The following is a 25,056-nucleotide window of genomic DNA, read 5'->3' on the forward strand; positions in this document are numbered from 1 at the left end:
TCTCTCCACGTTATTTTTCAATTTTGTTTCCTCATTTGTATACTCAGTTTCTCCCGAGAAGCTTTGAGCCACCTCAATTTGTTCCTTTAGTTTTTCTTCCAGAGAGGTTAGAGTTACTTTCTCCTCATCCAGCAACAATTGCATGAATCGTAGTGAACTTTGGGTGGCCTCTTTCTCCCATTTACTCATCAGACCTGCATTTCTACTCCTAGGTGCCGGTGTTAGGCCAATACGTAGACCCCTCGGGACTATCTGATCCTTGATGTACTTCTCTAAACTCCGCACCTCCCACCAGGATGTTGTGTGTTCTTTGTATAGTTTATTTAACTCTCTAAATGCCGATTTGAAAGATGGTGTATATTTCTTTTGGACATATGTGTTCTCCGAGAACACCTCCTGCGCTTCAGTGACCCACTGCTCTGTGTTAATGCCAGAGGCTAGGAATCCTGCCATGCCCCAAAACATTCAACGAAAACTCACAGAAAAAATATATCCACAATTGGATCAGAATATCACCTCCACGTATTATACAGTATCACAGATAGGGGTGAACATACTAAGAAATAACTTTTATTATGTCGATATATATAAAAAACATTTTATTACGTCGATATATATTTTATATATATCGACGTAATAAAAGTTATTTCTTAGTATGTCCAGGTCACTGCTGTAGCCAAAGAGCGCCTCTTTGTGTTAAAGCGTATGTACCACTAAGTACATCGCTTTGAGTTTTTAACATGAATAGACAGGTTTGGGTCCTTTTTTTGAACCGCTGCTCTGTACCGCACACCGACACTGCGTTGGTCTATTACCGAGCATTGGCATGCCCTGAAGCCCTGACGATCTCCCCTCTGTGAGCCGTATCACAGTGGGGAGGGGGTCTCATCACGCCTGGCACCTGTTCAGAATAAACTGTGCCACCGGCATCCCCGCGCTTGTCTATTAATGTAAAAAAACCAAAGCAATGTACTTTAAGATTTTTTTTATATTATATTTTGAAGTATTTTGATATTGTGCCTACGTTTCGGGACAAGGCAGCCTTATTCAGGTAGATCCCTACGATAAACAGTGTACCTGTACAATAGGTACACACACCCAAATAGAGGCAGTACCTCTGATTCCTGGGGGTGCTAGCAAGTCCCACCAATCAGATATTTATCACCTATGCTTTGGAGTAAGTTATAATTTTGTTGTAGAGGGGAAAATAAAAACTAAATATTTTACATTTCGCAATGGACTATGCCACCGAAAAATCTTGAAGGCCATATGTTCTCCTGTATTTACTACACAGGGGAAAAAGTAAAGTCAGTTGGTATACACACAGTGTTATAAACTTTCCTATGCCCACTCCACACTTTCAAATAAAACAAGCTCCGTACAACTAATTTACATTGAATTCTCAATTTACCGTAAGTACGAATCTGGCCGTAAACACTAGAGCTTTACAATAAACAGACCTCCCATATTTACTAGTTACTTCAAACTCTTCAGAAAGTCCAGAAACAGGTGTGCACATTTTCCATCTGAGAGGGAAAAAAAGCTCAGAACTGTAAATTTCGAACGGATAGCAAGAGAGGAACATAATAGCACATATATAATGTCTGCAGGCAGCAAATAAAGTTCTTATACAACCCCTGTTCCATGGCATCAAACAGAAGTGCTGACCAGTGGTCAGTGGTTAACTAGGATCAAGGAGGTGATGTGAATGGATGACCCACCTACATTCATTCACAACTTACATGACAACATTTACAGAAAGTGGTTTCACTGGATTAGCTCTCAGGAGACCGAGGAATGTACAGCAATAGTCAGATAACTGTTTAGTTTAAGTAGATCACCACCATCTATTGTGTTTTTATTTTTTTCTCTTTTTCCTCTTTTCACCATGTTTTTGCTGTGTATGTTGTTGCCCTCATCATAGCTATCATAGCATCATATGCATATAAAGGATTATAAATAATAACATTTATAGGGTAGTTATCACTGTATCATAACCTGATATATTGCAAAGTCTACTTTGTCTAATGTTTACATGGGAGTCAAATTATACAAAATTCCATTAGTAGTTAGAAAAATATTCAACAAACACATATACTCACAATATAGTTTACAGAATATTATCTGTCACAGGATCCCTACTAGGTATAACAAGCCATAGGGCTAGTATGTGGTAATGCATATGGGGGACTTGTCTTTGAAGGGGTTATCCAAAGTTAGAAAAACATGGACATTTTCTTCCAGAGGCAGCCCGAGTCTTGTCTCCAGTTTGGGTGTAGGTTTTGCAAATCCATTCCATTGAGGGGAATGGAGCTTTATTGCCAACCCCACCTAAACTGGAGAGTGGTGTTGTATCTGGAAGAAAGCGGACATGGTTTTCTAACAGAGGATAACGTCTTTAGCCCCTTAGTGACTGAGCCAATTTTAGTTTTTGCACTTTTATTTTTTTTTTCTCGTGTATAAAAGGCCATACCGCTTTCATTTTAAACCTACAGACCCATATGAGGTCTTTGTTCTTGCAACCCAAATTATACTTTGTAATGACCTGTCACTGTGCTGCAAAAAAAATTAAAAAAAAGGGAGGTAAAATTTGAAAGAAATTTTTCTAGTTTTAGAGGGGGGGTTAATCTTATCGCTATTCACATGTTAAAACTGACACAGTCCATACGATTACGATAGTCAATGTATATGACTTCTATTTTATTAGTGCTTTTAAATTATTTTAACTTGAAAAAATAAAAGCGTTATCATAGTCAGTTTAAGAAAATATAAGCACTGTAGGGATGTGTAAGGGCTCATTTTTGCACCATAATCTGTAGTTTTTATCATTACTAGGGATGGTCCGAACAGAGTTCGTACGGAGTTCGTACGAACCCGAACCATCCGCAATGATTACCGCTGTGTGCCCGCTCCATGCAGCGGGCGGATCCAGCGGGAGGAACGCCTGGAAAACTGGGATACAGCCATAGCCATAGGCTGTATCCCAGTTTTCCAGGCGGTCCTCCCGCTGAATCCGCCCGCTGCACGGAGCGGGCAGACAGCGGTAATCCGATGCCGAGCGTTCGGGTTCAGCCGAACCCGAACCTCGGCGGGTTCGGACCATCCCTAATCGGTACCACACTTGCGTATATGTAACTTTGATTCCTTTTTTTTTTTTTTTTTTTTTTAAACTATGTGATCACATATCAGTAATTTTGTGGTCTTTTGCGCTTGTGCCACTTAATCTGTAATTGCCAAGATAAGTAATGTTAGAATTTAATAGTTTAGGTGATTTTTGCATGTGTCAATCAAATTTTTTCATTTATTTTTAAACATTTTTATAGGTCCTCTAGGGGACTTCTATGAATAATATGTACTGCATTAATCTGCATTTGATTGCAGGCTGCTGAAGGAAGTGGGTGGCCTAGCAGAAACCTTGGGCTGACCTTAGACTAGAGCAGCATTTCAATGGTTAAATAGCTGACACAGACTGATTATGCCCAATATGCCGGAAAAGTTCTTTTTGGGCTTTTTCCGGCGGCTCCATAAGAATAAATAGAGCCCTGGTCACATGTCGTACCGAAGGTTCTATTCATAACAAAGAAGCTGGGGGCCCGATGCAGAGATTGGCGGGGGGTGGGGGTGCCGAGGTTGGACCGCGCCGTGATCTCTTACTTGACTTGTCCACTATCCTACAAAATTTATATTTACACAACACAACTCCATTATTACCACCAAGGAGCACAAAGAATTAACTAAAAGAACAAACATAATCATCAAACCAGCAGATAAAGGTGGCAATTTGGTAATCGTGGTGGAAGCAATAGTACTAAAACTACTAGAGGATAGGACCACATACGAACGACTAAAACATGACCCCACCAAAGCCTATCTGACTGAACAATTCTTTTGGAAGCTAAGGGTAACACATTAATTACGGAGCAAGAATACAAAGCACTTTACAACCCATCACCCACTCTGTCATCTATGCACTCCCCAAGGTACACTAGGAAAGGACCCCAATTCCTGGACGTCAGATCGTATCTGGCAATAGGAACCTCAAGGAGGGAATCAGCCTGTATGATAATGAAATCCTGGCCCCCTTTGTGAAAGCCCTTCACTCCATTCTCAAAGATACCAAGGCCACTGTTACAAAACTGCAGGCGATCACAGTTACCTCGAAGATCAAACTAGCAAGTCTAGACGTCGAGGCATTATACACGAGTATCATACATGAGAAAAGCCTCACCACTCTCCAATACTTCCTACAGGCGAGAGGCAACACCTTTACACAACATAACACATTCATTAAACAAATTTTGGAATTTTTACTCACAATTTTTTTTATTTTTGTTCACCAATATTATTTACAGACCACTGGCATGGCCATGGCCACCAGCTGTGCCCCCACTTATGCAAACTTGTTTTTAGGGTGGTGGGAGGCCGAACACGTATCTAATGAAACATTCTCCAACTTCTCGCAACACATCTTATTTTGGGTCCATTACATCGATGATGTCCTACTCTTGTGGGACGGAGATGAATCACTTTTTTAGGACTTCGTCACTTCCCTTAACAATAACCCCATTGGCTTACGTTTCACCAGTGAAATTCACTCACAAAAAATTCACTTTTTGGATCTCGCTATCATTATTGATGACTATGGCAATCTGGATACAAACATTTACTGGAGAAACACATCCACCAAGTTTCTTACAGTAAAATAGTCATCACCCTGCTCCATTAAAAAAAGGGATACCTATAGGTCAATACCTGAGAGCAAGAAGCAATCGTTCCACAGAAGAAACTTTCCAGAAAGAATGCCGAAACCTCTATACCAGATTCAGAGAGAGAGGCTACCCGAAGAAGGTACTACACAGGGCATATTATAGGGCATTAAACACAGATAGGAACGATCTCCTCCACAGCAATTGAACCCACCCAAAAACTACGTCAACCATCCGATGCATAGGTACATATGATGTTGCTCATTTCCAAATCAGTAACATCATCAAAAAAAACGTCCCCCTACTGACTGCTGGCCCAGACTTAAAAGATGTGATAACCCCTCATTCAAGTGTCATTTACAGAAGAGGGAAGAATCTACGCGATGCACTTGTGCAAAGCCATTATGCACCCAATACAATTTCAACAATCGCCCCCAACTGGCTGACTGGCAAAACAATCGGCTCCTTCCCCTGCGGATCATGTAAATTTTGTAAGTATATCCTAAGATACAACAGACCATGCACACACGCAGTTGCTACACAATACCTCGAACTATTCTAAGTATCCACGCAGGCGCATTCGTGCATATGGCCAAAAACATAAGTCCGCTGTCATGCGCTAAGTAGGGAAAAGACACGTGAATCTTGAAAAGTTCAAAACGAGGCTTGACTACCAACTCGCGAAACATGCCGCATTGTTATACCGCCAACTAATAAACTTTTAGATTGGTTCAGAACTCTGATGACCCGAGGGTGGGCAGAATATAACAGTGGCCAAACACCCACCTACCATTGCACTCACTTTGAAAAAGTCAGTTTACCTGACAAAACATGTCAGTGGGCATGGCTCTTTTTAATTGTCTCTGAGATGTAGATAGCGTCGAGGGGGCGAACTATGCAGTAATGGGGAACTAGTGGGATAACGAGCGTATACCAAATCGCTCGGAACCAAGGCTAGTCTAGGCAGCATAGCCAGACTACAACCCCCATCACTCCGAATAGACCCCTACATCACGCAATATCCTACAGAGGCACTAATACAGTGAGGCGCTCCCCGCTAATTTTATACTGGTTAGTCTGATGACCACCACAATTATATGTTAGCGATCCTCTTCTGTTATCCTCCCTAGGATTTCTGGATGCATTGAACCCTTTATACCCTGCACAAAGCATCAGTGTGACACACAGCATTGACACACGATACGTCTGGCAAAGGGTTTACCCTGCATCCTTGCCGTCTCATTGACATTTTAACTCGCACTCCACTATAGTTTTTGGTATACTTTTAATAATTCTAATAAAAGTTAGCCACTGGGGAATCAGGTATATTATCTAGTTTCTAGAAATTGATCCAAATAAAATCTATATTTATGTTATCAGTAGAGATGAGCGAACCTGGTTCGGGTTCGAGTCCATCTGAAGCCGAACGTTCGGTATTTGATTAGCGGGGGCTGCTGAACTTGGATAAAGCTCTAAGGTTGTTTGTAAAACATGGTTACAGCCAATTACTATATCCATGTTTTCCACATAGCCTTAGGGCTTTATCCAACTTCAGCAGCCACCGCTAATCAAATGCCGAAAGTTCGGGTTCAAATGGACTCGAGCATGCTCCAGGTTCGCTCATCTCTAGTTATCAGCCATTTCAAAGTTAGTTATTTCAATATAAATTTAAATTGATGACTTGACAGTCAAATCTTCAACAAACTGATGTTTATGGAGAACATTCTTCTAAATATTTTTTGGATCAATATGGAATTTTATATTAGAAATGACTGCTTGATAATGCTTTAATCGAACACTGTAATTTTTTTTTTTAGCTGTGTGATTTGACACTTATTTCCATGTTTGACAAACGTCTGTAAACCATAGATGTTTGCAGCAATCCAATAACCCTTCAATTGCCAGAGCCCCTCTAAAAGTTTTGCCACGCTGATTAGCAGTTATTTAATGGTTTTAGATTTTTTTTTTTTTTTTAAATCGGATATTTTTTATTAAACATTTTTTCAATTTTACAGCAATTTGTGTTTTGAATTTTCAGGTGTTTATGTTGTGTTCCTTGGGTTCATGAAAAACACAGAAAAGAGGCTATATGTGTCTGAATGCTTACAAGGTAATGAGCTCAGAAGTTTTTTTACGTAACAAATTACTCTTCTCATAATTCCTCCCTCGTCCTCCCTGCCTGCATGCCTCTCTAATACAAGGTATAGGGTAGAACTCCAATTACTTTCCTCCCACATAACACAGCTTTGCTACTGACACATTGCTCTATTCCCCTATTTACTAGATACTTCGCTCTACTACTGCCCAGCATGTGAAACACAATCCCTTTTGAAGATTGGCGAGTGGAGGGTACAGTCAGTAAGCAGTGCATAGGGGGCATGTGATGGACAGGATGAGATGGTGTACACAGGGCCGCCATCAGGAATTTCGGGGCCCCATACAACCAAAGTGTCTGGGCCCCCCACATTAATTAAAAAAAAAAATTGTGTGTTCGACCCACACCTTGCTGGGAGGTATAATTTGGTTCAGATCAATTCTAGAGAACTGGCTCATATACCCCATTTTCCCCAGTGGCTTAAAATGTAACCTCTGTTATACAGTTAAAAAATTGTAGAAACTAAATGTGAACAAGGTGCAATTTAAATGTCACCATACAGACACTTACTTGTATAGCTGCCTCTTGTGCTCTATATGCAGTGCATTATATTCACCCTTGCAACGTACAATTTATAGCGTGTCTACAAGCCCAGCGGGGCTCATTATGATGGAGACTAAAACTTATACAAGTATTCCTGCATGGGGTAGGGGTTCCCCTGTATTCAGAATGCTGTTGAGTACTAGGCAATGCCCCGTTTGGGCTTATTGAATTTCGAGGGTCTGGGGGCTGTTTGATTTGTATATGTTCACCAATATCCCAACCCCCCCCCCCCGGTATGCTCACTAACATAGAATATGTTGATAAGGCTAATATAATGAGGCTGTTCCATGTTAGTGAGCATATACAAATCACACAACCCCCCAGGCAGACTAGTTTAGCTCACCCAAGCCAGTGATAGCGAATACATGGCGGTGAGAACGCTTTCTAGCAGATCCTGTTTGTGCAGCAGAGGCGTCTTTATCCTGCTCTGTATAGACCCTCGAAATTCAAGAATCCCAGACAGGGCATTGCCTAGTACTCAACAGCATTCTGAATACAGGGGAACCCCAACCCCACTCTTGTATAAGTTTTAGTCTCCATCATAATGAACCCCGCTGGGCTTGTAGACACGCTATAAATTGTACGTTGCAAGGGTGACTATAATGCACTGCATACAGAGCACAAGAGACAGCTATACAAGTAAGTGTCTATTTGAATTGCACCTTGTTCACATTTAGGTTCTACAATTTTATAACTGTATAACAGAGGTTACATTTTAAGCCACTGGGGAAAATGGGGTATATGAGCCAGTTCTCTAGAATTGATCTCACACACAGACATCATCACACATGTATACAGACACCAACACACATGTATACACCAGCACACATGTATACAGACACCAGCACACATGTATACACACATACAGACACCAGCACACATGTATACAGACACCAGCACACATGTATACAGACATACAGACACCAACACACATGTATACAGACATACAGACACCAGCACACATGTATACAGACACCAGCACACATGTATACACACATACAGACACCAGCACACATGTATACACACATAGACACCAGCACACATGTATACAGACACCAGCACACATGTATACACACATACAGACACCAGCACACATGTATACAGACATACAGACACCAGCACACATGTATACACACATACAGACACCAGCACACATGTATACACACATACAGACACCAGCACACATGTATACAGACACCAGCACACATGAATACAGACACCAGCACACATGTATACACATATACAGACACCAGCACACGTGTATACAGACATACAGACACCAGCACACATGTATACAGACACCAGCACACATGTATACAGACATACAGACACCAGCACACATGTATACACACATACAGACACCAGCACACATGTATACACACATACAGACACCAGCACACATGTATACACACATACAGACACCAGCACACATGTATACACACATACAGACACCAGTACACATGTATACACACATACAGACACCAGCACACATGTATACACATATAAGCACACGTGTATACACACATACAGACACCAGCACACGTGTATACACACATACAGACACCAGCACACATGTATACACACATACAGACACCAGCACACATGTATACAGACACCAGCACACATGTATATATAAACACACAGACACCAGCACACATGTGTATATATAAACACACAGACACACACTTTCTCTGACCAGGGAAGCTCCAGGTCCCACATGCTGAAGTCCCTCTCCTCACACAGCGGCTCCCCGCCCCTCCCCCTCCTTCTCCGACATCCCAGCACAAGTGAAAGCAGGAAGAGGAAATAGTGAGGGGCGGGGGAGGGGGCCCTGTGTCTCTACTGCTTCCTGCCTGTGCGGTACAGCTGTCAGGAGCCTGTATGCAGGGAGGCTGGATGGCCGGGCCCCCCTGGATCCTTGTTTGAGCTCAGGCCCCTGACAGCTGTACCAGTAGTAATGCCCTGATGGCGGCCCTGCCTGTAGCCGTTAGGTAGCCGGCAGGGGGGGTGGGTGCTTGCGGACGGGGGGGCGGCGGCCGGCGGGCCCCCCCATGTCTCTTAGGGTCCGGGCCCCATACGGCAGTACCAGTTGTACTGCCCTATCGGCGGCCCTGGGTGTACATTGTCTTACAGAGGCATTCAGGCTACAAACACTACATAAGTGAGTAATCTGACTCTAGTTAAAGGGATCCTCTAACATCAGGTAAAAAAAAAATAATTAAATACTGTGAAGCATACCTTTTAACCCTTTAAGGACCGTGCTAACTTTCGTTTTTGCGTTTTCGTTTTTTCCTCCATGTGCTTAAAAGGCCATAGCACTTGCATTTTACACCTACAGACCCACATGAGCCCTTATTTTTTGCGTCACTATTTGTACTTCGCAATGACAGGCTGAATTTTTCCATAAAATATGCTGCGAAACCAGAAAAAAATTATATGCGCAGTGAAAAACCCGCAATTATTTTTCTTTGGGGGGGGCTTCATTTTTACGCCGTGTGTCCTATGGAAAAACTGACTTGTTATGCATGTTCCTCAAGTCATTACGATTAAAACGATATATAACATGTATAACTTATATTGTATCTGATGGCCTGTAAAAAATTAAAACCATTGTTAACAAATATACATTCCTTCAAATCGCTCTATTCCCAAGCTTATAGCGCTTTTAATCCTTTGGTCTATGGGGCTGTGTCAGGTGTCATTCTTTGCGCCATGATGTGATCTTTCTATCGGTACCTTGATTGCGCATATACAACTTTTTGATCGCTTTATATTACATTTTTTCTGGATTTGATGCGACCAAAAATGCGCAATTTTGCACTTTGGGATTTTTTTTGCGCTTACGCCGTTTACCGTGCGAGATCAGGAATGTGATTAATAGTTCGGGCAATTACGCATGCGGTGATAAAAAACATGTTTATTTATTTATTTTTATTTGTAAAACGGGAAAAGGGGGGTGATTCAGACTTTTATTAATGGAGGGGATTTTTTATTAATAAAAACACTTTTTTTTAACTTTCCCTTACAGTAATATGAAGCCCCCTGGGGGACTTCTATATACACAGCACTGATCTCCAATTGAGATCAATCCTGTGTATATAATAGAGCAATGATCCATCAGATCATGGCTCTATTATAATGGTCTGCTGCAGACCATCTGAATAAATTGCCGAGCCGGGTTCAGCGTCATTCTGACGCTGAGCCCTGGCCGGCTCATTAGAACGGATCTCCCCTCCGCGATCGCATCGCGGGGGGGAGATCCCCCACTGGACACCAGGGAGAGGGGGCACAGCTGCTATTCAAATGCAGCTGTCAGCTTTGATAGCGGCATTTGAATAGTTAATTAGCCGGCCGCGGCGATCAGCCGTACCGGCTAATACACGCGGTCCCTGGCTGCACTTAGCAACCGGGGACCGCACGCTGCAGAGAGGGCTCACGCCGGGAGCCCTCTCTGTTTACTCTTAACGGCCGCATGACGGGTATACCCGTCATGCGTCGTTAAGAGGTTAAAGCCATAGACGCTTTTGTGTGGTTTTATAGTAAAGATCTGGCTTTTCTTTAGGCTACAAACCCACTTGGTGGGTCTGCAGCGAGTCCCCTCGCTGCGTATTTGCAGCGAGACTCGCTGCAGATCCCGGCCCTATACTTTTAATGGCAGACAAACACGCAGCAGGGATGTACATCCCTGCTGCGAGTTTGTTTGCAGCCCACCCCATTAACCCCCCCGGCCGCCGGAGCTGATACTTAACCTGATCCCGGCTCCGGCGGTTCCCGATGTCTTCAGCAAGCCGGAGCGGGGACCAGGTGAAGTATATGCTCCAGCCAGCCGCCCGCAGCCCCTTTAACACATCCCCCAGCCCCGGCCGCCCGATCGCCCCCCCCCCCCCCGCAGCACCGATCGCACGCATGCCCCGATCGGTGCTACCAGGGGGCTATCGAGCGGCCGGGGCTGCAGGGGGGCGATCGGTGCTGCCGGGGGGGCAATCGAGGGGCCGGGGCTGCAGGGGGGGCGATTGGGGGGGGGCGTGCAAGCGATCGGTGCTGCAGGGGGGGGGGGCGTGCGATCGGTGCTGCGGGGGGGGCGATCAGGCGGTCGGGGCTGCGGGCGCCTGGCTGGAGCATGTACTTCACCTGGTCCCCGCTCCGGCTTGCTGAAGACATCGGGAACCGGGTGAAGGTGAAGGATCAGGTGAAGTATCAGCTCCGGCGGGGTTAATGGGGTGGGCTGCAGACAAACTCGCAGCAGGGATGTACATCCCTGCTGCGTGTTTATCTACCATTAAAAGTATAGGGCCAGGATCTGCAGGGAGTCTCGCTGCAAATACGCAGCGAGGGGACTCGCTACAGACCCGCCAAGTGGGTTTGTAGCCTTAAAGAGGTTTAAAAGTGCCACGGTTTCTATAAACACATTGCTTGGCAACAAACTACATAGAGCTTCCCTTTTTGTATGCATTGTGTAAATGATACCAGATGTACCAGGTTTGTATGTACATGACCACTGTGTAAACCCAGAATATATGTATAGTCTGAAGACATAGTTGGCAGCCATGAAAAACTTAGATGCGGGAAGACCCAACAGAACCACCTGTCCTTATGTTGTAGATTACCAACCGGTGGAAGACTTAATAAAGGTGGAGTGGATTGGAAATGGCGTCAATGGGAAACTCCTTGTCACACTTGTGGCTCTTAGATTCCTTCCTCTCCTGTGGCATCCTAGCCCTGCCACGGCCACGCAGCATGTCCTTACTGACTTGTGCATATGAAATGGGCCAGTTCATGTGGATGTTTTTTTCCTTCACCAATGCCCTTTTTAAAGGACCCCTCCAAAAGTGCTACTAATTTGAGAAGTATGGTTCTAGAGATCCTGTGAGCTACTAAGGTTTACTATCAATAGAATTTTTAAAGTTCTGACTCTAGGCTTTAGGCCTGCTTGCTGTCTACCCTTCTGCATGTTACCTAGGTTGACCTAACTCTAGTTGTCTTGGTTATTTGCCTGTTAATTGCATTGACCAAACTCTGCCTGCCCTGACCTCGACCAGTTTGTCATTGCTGTCATATTTCTGTACAGGTGTTGAGGGATATAAACCAGGAACCAATGGCGGATTATAATGTGGGCAGTTTGGACGGCCGCCCGAGGCTCCGGGGGGCCCATGCCACGCCGCCCACATTATAATGCCGCTGCGGCCCGTCCCCCCCCCCCCTCGCCACTGCAGGCTCTTGTGACCGCAAGCATTGTTTTGCTTGCGGTCACAAGAGTCCTGCTCTTACTGTCCCCCGGCTGTTGCGAAGCTGCCGGGGGTGTCCCTTCCTATCCCCCGGCAGCGCACGCATCAAAGAGCTCCCCTTGCGCCTGTGGCTGTGACTTCCGGCGCACGGGGAGCTCTGTGATGCGCGCGCTGCCGGGGGATAGGACGGGACACCCCCGGCAGCCGCGCATTAGCCGGGGGACAGACGGAGCCTGCAGGACAGGAGAGGATCGACGGGGGAACGGATTGTAAGGTGAGATTTTTTTTTTTTTTTTTATTTTTTTTTTTTAAATCTGCCTGCATGGAGGGGGGGGAAAAGAGGGGGGACCATCTATAAGAGGGGGGGGGAAGGGGGGACCATCTATAAGGGCGGGAAAAGAGAGGGACCATCTATAAGAGGAGGGGAAGAAAGGGGACCATATATAAGGGGGGGGGGGGGAAGAAAGGGGACCATATATAAGAGGGGGGAAAAGAGGGGTACCATCTATAAGAGGGGGGGGAAGGGGGGCGGGACCAGAAGCCGATGGAGACGGCAGCCTAGTGAGAGAGCTCCGTTCCAGGCTACCGAAACCAGCGGTCTACAACCTATCTATAAGGACCGGAGATCACCTACATGAGGAAGAAGGCCCCCCAGAAGCCTCAGGCTAAGTTACCAGCATCGAGGACCACCACGCCGTCCACCCTGGACACTTATCTCCGCAGTGCGCGGCGGCCACCTAATTCCAAGATGGCGCCGACGAGCGAACCGCGAGGCCGCAGAGCCTCGGATCCCGGCTCTCCAGCATCAGGCGCCCTGCACTTCAGCCAGCTTAATCCTCCGCCATCCCCTCGAGAGGAGACCCAGCCGGCGGGTGCGCCGAAAGCCCTCCGGGACAGCGCCCTAAGACCGGACGCTTCTCCGTTCCTGCCGGAACCCTCTCCGGTACAAGGTGCGTCGCAGGCCAGCCGTCATATGACCGAGGCACACTCCGACACACAAGATGGGGTCAGTACTCGGCCGCCACAAGCTGCCTCAGCATCTGCTCTCCCCAGCCCAGCGCCTTTACCACAGCGGGTTGTCTCGCATTCAGGGCCCACTCCAGCACTGCAGCCACGGGCCTCCACATCTGACACGCAGAAGTCCAACCCAGACATGGCAGGTATGGATTTGCCGCAATCCCAGCGGGACAGGGTGGACTGGTGGTCGTCGCAATCTACTGTTTCAGAGAGAGAGGACCATCCTGGACTGTCTGACGTTCATTGGTCTAGTTTTTTACAAAATATGCCAACTAAAGAGGATTTCAAGGGATTGATCGCTGAAGTGAAGGAGACCTTTAAGGCGGAGATAGCGGGAGTGCGGTCTGATCTCCAGCATATGACTCATCGTATTGAGACACTTGAGACCGATCATGATGAAACCCGTTGTTACATAAAAGATCTTCAAACTACTGTTCAAGCCCAACACTCTGCTATATGCGACTACCAGCGTCATCTGGAGGATATCGACAACAGGGGCCGCAGGCATAATGTGCGAGTTCGAGGCCTTTCTGAACAAATCCGTGACTCTGACCTCAGATCTGCATTGGAAGCCATATTTAACCAGATCATGGGGGCCCCTAGAGACCACCGAATTCAGATGGACAGGGCACATAGAGCCCTTCGCCTAAAAGATGCCTCCCCCCTGCCACGAGGTGTGATTTGTTGTATCACCAATTACTCTCTAAAAGAAGCAATAATGACTAAGGCTAGGGATCTGAGAGATATTGCATATGAGGGTTCCAGCATCCAACTTCTCCCTGACCTATCGTGGGTCACGCTGCAAAAAAGAAAGAGACTGCGCCCGCTCTTGCAAATTCTGTGTGATATTGGAATACCGTACAGATGGGGTTTCCCCTTTAGTCTTACCGCAAGACGGGATGGCAGATCGGCTACTATGAGGATCGCAGAAGATCTCGAAACATTCTGTGAAGCCTTGGATATCTCCCCTCCTCGCTTACAAAATTGGGAACTTCTGCCACCTCCTCCTCCGCCACCACCATTGTGGACACCGGTCCGGTCTTCGAGGAAACGTAATGCTCCCAGATCTCCTCCGAAGGCTACTGAGCAGTCACATTCGCCGCAGAATCGCTGAGGCGACATGATTCACCACTTTTTGATGTTTGCTCCATTTGATACTATAGCCTTATTTTTTCCTCTCTCTGGCCTGGGACTTTTTCCCTTCTTTCCTATTTGAGGTCCTCTTCCTACATTCTGGACCGTTTTTACAGTCTAATACTTCTCACTGGTAGCCCTGGACTGAGTATCTTGGAGTACTGCTGTGTGTTTGATTTTGGTTACTAATGTCACTGCACACTTCTTATACTCACAAATTGTGTTGTTCGCTCTTTTCTCTAGCTCTTCTCATATCTCTTCTCTCCCTTTCCCCCTGTATCCCACTGAGTACTTCCCCGCTCACCCACTTTGTTGTTCCTAGTGGATGGGGTTCAGACAAGTTCATATTTACTGGTTATACCTATGATGCTCAGAGGGTGCTATGGGGACCTTGTTGGCCCCCCTGGCATATATCATGGTTTTTTCTTGTTTGTTTTTTTGGTGTTGTTGTGTCGCATGTTTCCCCCCCTCATGTTTTTCCCTTTGTTTTACAGGAATGGCCATCCATACTGACTGTTGCATGTAGGGGGTGGGGTGGTTTGGCTGAGCATTTTCTCCTGCTGCTGTTAATACCTCCAATCTTCTCTTTTCGGGTCGGAACTGGCTGGGATTCCGATCCACTGAGGCTACAACCAACTGTTATGGGGTTCAGGTACATATGCGATCGTTTTCTCCCATTTGAGATTCTGTCATGGTGCGTGTTCTGACATTAAATGTGAAGGGCCTTAACTCTAATCTTAAGCGTCGTCTGCTATTAAAAGAGCTATCCCTCTTGAAGGCGGATGTGGCCTTTGTCCAGGAGACGCATCATGACAGATCATGCACATTTAAATTTGCCTATTACAAATACCCTGTAGTATACTCGGCCACTAATGATCGGAAAAAGGCAGGAGTGGCCATACTGTTTAGCCGGGCGACACGGTTCCAGGAGGATAGCTCCGACATCGATCCCCAGGGGAGATATGTAATTCTCCATGGTAAACTTGATGGCGTCCAGGTCACGCTCTGTAATGTGTACGCCCCTAATGAAGGCCAGACTCGCTTCCTGGAGAGGATATATGCCAAACTATCCCGACTTCCCCTGTCCCTGTTGTTGTTAGGGGGCGACTTTAACACTCCACCTACAGAGATAAGGGATAGGTCAGCCATGACACATGCAGCCCCGCCCGCACGCACCACTCAGCTGTCTCTGGCTTTCCATAGACTGATGAGATCTCACCAGGTATTTGACTTGTGGAGGGCTTGTCACCCTACTGAACGGACTTATACCTTTTATTCCCACCCCCATCTCACACATACATGAATAGACCTATTTTTGGGGAATATACTGGGGCTTAGAGCCATGGCCTCCTCAGAGATTCATCCCATTACATGGTCGGACCATGCACCTGTCACCATTGACCTCCATCTGTCATCACAGCCCCGCAGAGTGTGTCACTGGCGACTCAATGAAAGTCTCCTGCGCCACACAATACATAAAGACAAATTGGCCCAAGGCCTCCGTGAATACTTTCAGGTCAATGAGGGTAGTGTTGCTGATCCGTCTGTGCTGTGGGAGGCACATAAGGCTGTCTTCCGGGGTGCCTGCATCTCCCTCTCCTCACACCTAAAAAAAACGGCCTCCCGTCAGGTAGACCTGTGCACACAACAGCTTAAAGAGAAGGAGGAATCCTTACGTACAAAGCCTTCTCTCTCAACTTTGAGGGAGGTGGTGGCGCTCCGAAACAAGCTGAAAGATTTAGCATTAGCTGGGACTGAGAAACTTCTTTCTTTCACGAAACACACATACTATGATAAGGCCAATAAAACTCACACGCTCTTAGCCTCCCAACTTCGGGACCAGAAACTGCTGACCTCGCCAGCGGCGTTGAAAGATAATACAGGGACTCTGCATTATACACCGGACCGTATAGCAGCTATATTTGCAGACTACTACTCCACACTCTATTCACTCCCCCCTACACTCTCAGGGCCAACAGGCGATAGAAACCAGTTACTCAAATCTTACCTAGACAAATGCCCCCAGCTCACTCCTGATAACCTGACCTTTCTTAATGGCCCTATCTCTCTGGAGGAACTGGCCGAAGTGATAAAAGACTTGCCCAATGGGAAATCCCCCGGCCCAGACGGCCTTCCCTATCTGTACTATAAAGTCTTCTCCCCGCTGCTGCTACCTCACTTGCTTCAAGTCTATAATTCCTACATGGCAGGCTCCCCCATCCCTTCCACTATGCTGAGCTCTTTCATCACTGTTATTCCAAAAGAGGGCAAAGACCCCGCAGACCCAGCTAGTTATAGGCCCATATCTCTACTAAATGCAGATCTGAAGATCTTCACGAAGGTTCTAGCTAACAGACTAGGGGGACTACTGCCTGGTCTGATCCATGCAGACCAGGTTGGTTTTGTTCTCAATCGGCAGGCGGGTGACAACACCCGCCGCACTATAGATCTGATTGATGTTATGAATAGGACTGGCTCTCAGGGGGTTCTCCTTAGTTTGGACGCAGAGAAAGCCTTTGACAGGCTAAGTTGGACTTTCTTATCTGCGGCCCTAACAGCTTATGGATTTGCAGGCCCTTTCCTCCAAGCGGTCCACGCTCTCTATACGGGGCCAACCGCACGAGTGAAACTGCCACATGCCTCATCAAAGCCAGTCTCGATACATAACGGAACCCGACAGGGGTGCCCCCTCTCCCCCCTCTTATTCGTACTCAGCATAGAACCGCTAGCCGCGTGCATACGTCTTTCCCCGGATGTCCGGGGAGTGCAGGTTAGGGGCAGAGAGTTCAAACTCTCATTATTTGCTGATGACATACTGCTCACTCTTAGTAGCTCAACGACTTCCCTGCCCAATCTGCACTCCCTCCTGGATGAATACAGTAGGCTTTCCGGGTATAAGATTAACTCCCATAAGACGGAAGCTCTAGCGATAAATCTGCCGGACACCCTGCTAGCGTCTCTTAAGTCATCCTTCCCATATAGGTGGGTGGAGGGCTCCCTTCGTTACTTGGGGACAAATATCACGCCTACTTACACTGCGCTATATGGAGCTAACTTTCCTCCCCTGTTCCAGCGTATTGAAGCAGAGTTTCGTAAATGGTCCACACTCCCTATCTCATGGATCGGTAGAATTAATGCTGTGAAAATGAATGTTCTCCCACGATTCCTCTACCTGCTAGAAACCCTGCCTATCCCTGTGCCGCGCTTAGCCATATGTAGGTTTCAGGGGGCACTGATGCGATTCATATGGTGAGGGGGCCGACACAGAGTATCGCAGAAAGTGTTATGTGCGGGAAAGGCGTCTGGTGGGCTTGGAGTCCCCAACTTACACAGATACTATTTAGCTGTCCACTTAAGGTGTGTGCCATCATGGACTGCAAGACCGGCGTTCACCAAGTGGACAGAGATAGAGAAGCTCTGGTTGGCCCCTATCCATCCATGTGAGTTGTTGTGGTCCCCTGCAGCGCGTACTGACCGGACAGCGCTTTTGGGTCCCATGAAACATACACTGGACATATGGAAGATGGCAGTGACAGCTTATCCTTTACGGTCTACCCCGTCCCCCCTGACTCCTATTATATACACTAGTCTTATAGAGAACAGTTGTACTTATGACGCAATAGCTCCGTGGCAGCAAGCTAATTTGTTTCATTTTGCTGATGTGGTCGACCCATTTTCTAGGACAGTTATATCATTCCCTGTGCTGAGAGATAGATGGGGCCTACCACAACGATCAGCTGCTTATCCCGCATTAATCACGGGATATGCACCATTCCCGAAGCCAACTACCTTTGAGTGGCTATGTAAAAGTAACCCCTCCACCAGAGGGTTGATCTCTACCATATACTCTCTCCTTAACTCCCCTCAGGAAGGTCAGGATATCAGTCACCCGTACATGGTTAAATGGGAAACTTATTTGGGCTGGACTATCCCCCCCCAGGTGTGGCAAATTGTTTGGTCGCAAGCGGCCAAATCCTCCTCGTGTGTGTCGTATCGGGAAAACCAGTACAAGATTCTGTTTTACTGGTACCACACTCCCGAGTTGTTACATCGTTTGTATCCTGGGTCTTCACACCTATGTTGGCGTTGTTTGGAGGTACCGGGTTCCTTACCGCACATATTCTGGAGCTGTGTTAAGCTCCGACCATATTGGAGCGGTATCCAGGGACTGATTGCGACTGTGACAAGCCGTAATATTCCCTTGGACCCTATGGTCTACATTCTGAATGTCCCGCCCAAAACTATGCAGAAACATATAGCGAGACTACTACTGTACATACTGACGGCCGCTAATTGTCTATTGGCACGGTACTGGAGGCAGACATTGATTCCTTCGGCGGCCGAGCTAATCAATCGAATACAAGAAATCAGACGGATGGAATACCTGACAGCTCTCCATGATAATAGAGTGGACAAATTTAGAAAAATCTGGGATCAATGGGATGCCTACTATGAGGTTTCTCATTCACTCCGAGTTACTGCTCAGCCACCCCCAACCCCCTGTTCGTCTCCTTGACCCCCTGTGTTGTCTTGGTCTTGTCTGTGTTACTGTGTTTGTCTTCGTGATTGAAGGTTCTCACGTTTGCATCTTATGCCTATTAAGGTAATCCATATTATGAGAACTACATGCTAGATGACATGTGCCTCTTTCCGGATGTCCCATTTGGGATAAGTCATCCTTAGACTGGCTATATTATTGTGACTGAAATGTCTCAGTTTGGAGATTTGTGAAAGATGCTCTATGATGTATGTAAACTATGTTAAAAAATTTAATAAAATAGACAATTGTTTAAAAAAAAAAAGAGGGGGGGGAAGAGGGGGGGAAGAGGGGGTACCATCTATAAGAGGGGGGAAAAGAGGAGGGCCATCTATAAGGGGGGAAAAGAGGGGGACCATCTATAAGAGGGGGGAAAAGAGTGGGACCATCTATAAGAGGGGGGGAAAGAGGGGGACCATCTATAAGAGGGGGGGGGGGAAGAGGGGGACCATCTATAAGGGGGGGGAAAGAGGGGGACCATCTATAAGAGGGGGGGAAGAAAGGGGACCATCTATAAGAGGGGGGAAAAGAAAGAGAGGGACCGTCTATAAGAGGGGGGGAGGGGGACCATCTATAAGAGGGGGGGAGGGGGACCATCTATAAGGGGGAGAAGAGGGGGACCATCTATAAGGGGGGGGGGAGAGGGGAGACCATCTATAAGGGGGGAAAAGAGGGGGACCATCTATAAGAGGGGAGGAAAAGAGGGGGGCCATCTATAAGAGGGGGGGGAGGGGGTACCATCTACAAGAGGGGGGAAGAGGGGGTACCATCTACAAGAGGGGGGAAAAGAGGGGAGAAAAGAGGGGGGCCATCTATAAGGGGGGGAAAGAGGGGGACCATCTATAAGAGGGGGGAAAAGAGGGGGACATCTATAAGAGGGGGGAAAAGAGAGGGACCATCTATAAGAGGGGGGGAGAGGGGGACCATCTATAAGAGGGGGGGAAGAGGGGGGCCATCTATAAGGGGGGGGAGAGGGGGACCATCTATAAGGGGGGAAGAGGGGGACCATCTCCTATAGGATTAGCACCCTCCTCTCCTGACATCCTCTGTGCTGCTGTGACCTCCCCTATAAGATCAGCGCCCTCCTCTCCTGACATCCTCTGTGCTGCTGGGACGCTGCAACCTCCCCTATAAGATCAGCCTCCTTCTCTCCTGACATCCTCTGTGCTGCTGTGACCCTCCCCTATTAGATCAGCGCCCTCCTCTCCTGACATCCTCTGTGCTGCTCGGACCTCTCCTATAGATCAGCACCCTACTCTCCTGACATCCTCTGTGCTGCTCGGACCTCTCCTATAGATCAGCACCCTCCTCTCCTGACATCCTCTGTGCTGCTGGGACCTCTCCTATAGGATTAGCACCCTCCTCTCCTGACATCCTCTGTGCTGCTGTGACCTCCCCTATAAGATCAGCACCCTCCACTCCTGACATCCTCTGTGCTGCTGTGACCCTGCGACCTCCCCTATAAGATCAGCTCCCTCCTCTCCTAAAACCAGGTGGCAGTATGTTAATTGGGGGCAGTGGAGGTGGGGTGGACAATGCTTACTGGGAGCAGCAAGGGACCAAACATTATGTTTATTGGGGCCAGCAGGGAGGGGAGGCAGGCAGTGTTTATTGGGGACAGCGTGGGGGGAGGGCAGTAGCGGAGTATAATGTGGGCGGATTGACCGGGGGGGGGGGGGGGCAGGTTGGGTGGACAGCCCGGGGCCCAGGGTACATTTAATCCGCCACTGCCAGGAACCCCTTATTTTCAATTCTTTAGGTTTAGCCCTACATCAAATCTAAAGCAAGTCAGTGGATTCTTTACTCCTGCCAGGTAGGCCTCATGTCACTACTTTTGTAATTTCTCTCATTGAACAACATAATTTCTGCAGGAACCCAACCATACTGTCATTATGTCTATGACAGAATTATCTAAAGCAGGGGTGGGGAACCTTTTCCATGTCGAGGGCCGGTCGGGCCTTAATAAAATCATTCGAGGGCCGCACTCAATGTTATACCGTGCGCGGCAGTTAGTAGCGGGGGTTTGCAGCACCCGAACAAGGCAAAGTATTGTTCCCCTAATGCCCCTGCTATTGTAGTTAACCCTCCGTGATGCCCCTTGTACCTGATTTGAATCCTTAGTGATGCCCCTGGTAGCCTAGTTAACCCCCCAGCCATGTCCCTGGTGGCCTAGTTAACCCCCCCCAGTCATGTCCCTGGTAGCCTAGTTAACTCCTCAGTCATGTCCCTGGTGGCCTAGTTAACCCCTCAGTCATGTCCCTGGTAGCCTAGTTAACCCCTCAGTCATGTCCCTGGTAGCCTAGTTAACTCCTCAGTCATGTCCCTGGTAGCCTAGTTAACTCCTCAGTCATGTCCCTGGTAGCCTAGTTAACCCCTCAGTCATGTCCCTGGTAGCCTAGTTAACTCCTCAGTCATGTCCCTGGTAGCCTAGTTAACTCCTCAGTCATGTCCCTGGTGGCCTAGTTAACCCCTCAGTCATGTCCCTGGTAGCCTAGTTAACTCCTCAGTCATGTCCCTGGTGGCCTAGTTAACCCCCCCAGTCATGTCCCTGGTAGCCTAGTTAACTCATCAGTCATGTCCCTGGTGGCCTAGTTAACTCCTCAGTCATGTCCCTGGTGGCCTAGTTAACTCCTCAGTCATGTCCCTGGTAGCCTAGTTAACTCCTCAGTCATGTCCCTGGTGGCCTAGTTAACTCCTCAGTCATGTCCCTGGTAGCCTAGTTAACTCCTCAGTCATGTCCCTGGTGGCCTAGTTAACCCCTCAGTCATGTCCCTGGTAGCCTAGTTAACTCCTCAGTCATGTTCCTGGTGGCCTAGTTAACCCCCCCCCCCCCAGTCATGTCCCTGGTAGCCTAGTTAACCCCCCAGTCATGTCCCTGGTAGCCTAGTTAACCCCCCAGTCATGTCCCTTGTGGCCTAGTTAACCCCCCCAGTCATGTCCCTGGTAGCCTAGTTACCCCCCCCCCCCCCCCCAGTCATGTCCCTGGTGGCCTAGTTAACCCCCAGTGTCTGCCCCAAATGAAAAAAATAAACATCCCACTCACCTTTCCTCCGCTCCCACGCTGTCCAGGTCCTCTTCTCCCTCCTCTCTTCTGTGCCGGTCTTCTCCTGCAGGCAGCGCGCGATGAAATGACGTCATCGCGCGCGGCCCGCAGGAGTCAGAAGACGTGCGCCGCTCTGCGCCGCGCTGGTGAGGCAGGAGCCAGCATACAACACATCTTCCTGTGTCTGTGCCAGCTCCTGCCTCACCAGCGCGGCGCACGTCACAGGAGGGCAGGAGTCAGAAGATGTGCACCGCTCTGAGGAGAAGGAGCCGGCACTCACAGCATCCTCCTGGCAGCTGTCACAGACACAGGAGGATGCCGTGTGTGTCGGCTCCTTCTCCTCCAGAGCGGCGCATGTCACAGGGGAGCCGCGGGCCACATCCGGAGGTGTCAGGGGCCGGATGCGGCCCACGGGCCGGAGGTTCCCCACCCCTGATCTAAAGCGTGGTGACAAACATTGGTACATAAGTAAAACAATGAAGCCTTGTAAATTAGGAATGCCAAAACCAGTGTCGGACTGGGGTATCTGGGGCCCACCAGAAGAAATTATTCTGGAGGCCCACCAATGAAAAAACAGTGAGAAATTACATGTCAGTCACTATTAGTTCTAAAGGTTCTAAAGCTGAGGGCCCACCGGAGCATCATCCATTCCTCTGGTGGGCCAGTCCAACACTGTCCAAAACAAAGAACCCGCAGCACTTTGGCAATGCCACTATAAACCAATGATCAGAGTTAATGTGGTAGAGCCATTTAGGAAGATGGTGGATAGGTCCAAACATCACAAATTTGGACACTTTAAGAAATAACATAGTCCATTCATGTCATAAGATAACTTTGCTTAAAGACGCAGTAGGGTAAAAATCCCAATCACCATTTCTTCCTCCCTGGCAGCCATGGTAGGAAGTGTTGGTGATCCCACCAGGACTCCCACATTAGATAGGGGATCTGAAATTGTCGTTCAATGACTGTGTCATCTTCTAGAAGGCAATAACTGTAGTCATTACGGACCTGTAATGTGTTGCTATAATGGGAAACTCCAGTTACCCTAATTCACCCTTAGATATTGCAAGATCAACTGAAATTCTTATTCTTCTACAAATCTCTTGTTGTGGAAGGTGGAAATAGTAGGCAATTGAAATAATGAAGTACAAATGAATCCCACTGCCATTAAGCACTCTCATTATATTTTTCCTTCCATCCAGTAAGCCAACCTTAAGCATGAATGACTTAGCCCAGCAGGGGATGTTGTTGCAGGCATAAAACGCAAGCTGCCAAAAGAAAATGCATAGCATCTGACATATTGGCTACTTGCTGTTAAATATATACACATGGACACACACATAAATTATAATTCTGAGAAAAACCAATAAAGATGCCAAGGTTTTAAGGTCTGTAAATAAGCAAAATGTTAAGGCCAACATAATCTTTTCACTGGCATATATTCTCTGCACACCAAAAACAAAGATGTCTTTGATAACAATAATTTTACTGCTGCTAATTCACTTCATCGATTGTGTGTTAGTTAGAAGAAAATATCCCATTACTGAAGTTTGAACTACATGGGGTCATTCAGAAATCGGAAAATCACCTTTTTTTCTGCCCCTAATTTCTTTCACAAAAAGGGAATGGATTCCCACAACAAATCTCCTCTTACTCTCAACAAAGCTTTAGACCTTAGAGAGCAGTAGGCTCTCAAGTGCCGCCATACTGTAGACTGTTCCATACGAAACGAGAAATGGAACATGCCTTGGAATACAGAATTCAGCAGATTAAACTGATGGCATACTGAGGTACAATATAGCACCATAGAAGTGATGGTCCTGTACTTGGAGGTTGCACAGAGCCATTATAGATGCTTGAAGTCTTCTTCCACTGCTAAAACCAGTCCAGTCCAGTCTGCCCCTGTGCCTGTGATTTCTTACAATGATGACCCGCTCCCCTGATGATGATATGAACATCATCAGTTTGAGTAAATACAGCCAAAGAGGCAGACTGGACCATGCAAGATGAGTATGGGGTAGTCTATAATTTACAACCAAAGTAGACAAAATTTATAAAAATCTAAAATTGGGCCTGTCTAAAAAAAAAACTTTTTTTTTGGTCATTTTCCAGTATAGTTATGAAAGCTTCTAGCTGCCTTCTGCTGGTAACCACTGGTCCCCCTGCTATCTGCTGAGACAACATAAGGAACTTTCAGTATTATTAATGGATGCATGTACAATATATTGGAAACATAAATGATAATTCTTATCATTAACTTCAAGTTAAAAAGTAAAAAAGGGCAAACAATAAAGACCCGGCCATCCAACATTGTTGCAAAAACAAAAATCCTTATTCATCCTGTCAACAAGTCTATCTTTAGCGTAATGCCTTAATGAACTCATCCCTCATGCGACAGGCTCTTTTAGCAAAACATGTTTGTAATCTTGCTCCTCAGCTGCGCAGATCAATCACCCATTTCTCTAATCCACCATTCAACATCTGTGGAATTTAATACATTTTCATCAGATCGGAGACAGGCCTTGGCAGAATCGCAGGAACATGGACTCCAAGAAGTGGGTAAAAAAAAAAGAACTGAATTGATATAAACTTTTTTTCTTTCACTTGCATCCCTTGCCCATCCCCATCACCACCACCAATAAAAAAAAATTGGGACAACCATATAAATTGTACATCTTCTTACAAAAACCTATGTT

The sequence above is a fragment of the Dendropsophus ebraccatus genome, chromosome 13 (genome assembly GCF_027789765.1).
Source record: "Dendropsophus ebraccatus isolate aDenEbr1 chromosome 13, aDenEbr1.pat, whole genome shotgun sequence".
NCBI classification, from domain to species: domain Eukaryota; kingdom Metazoa; phylum Chordata; class Amphibia; order Anura; family Hylidae; genus Dendropsophus; species Dendropsophus ebraccatus.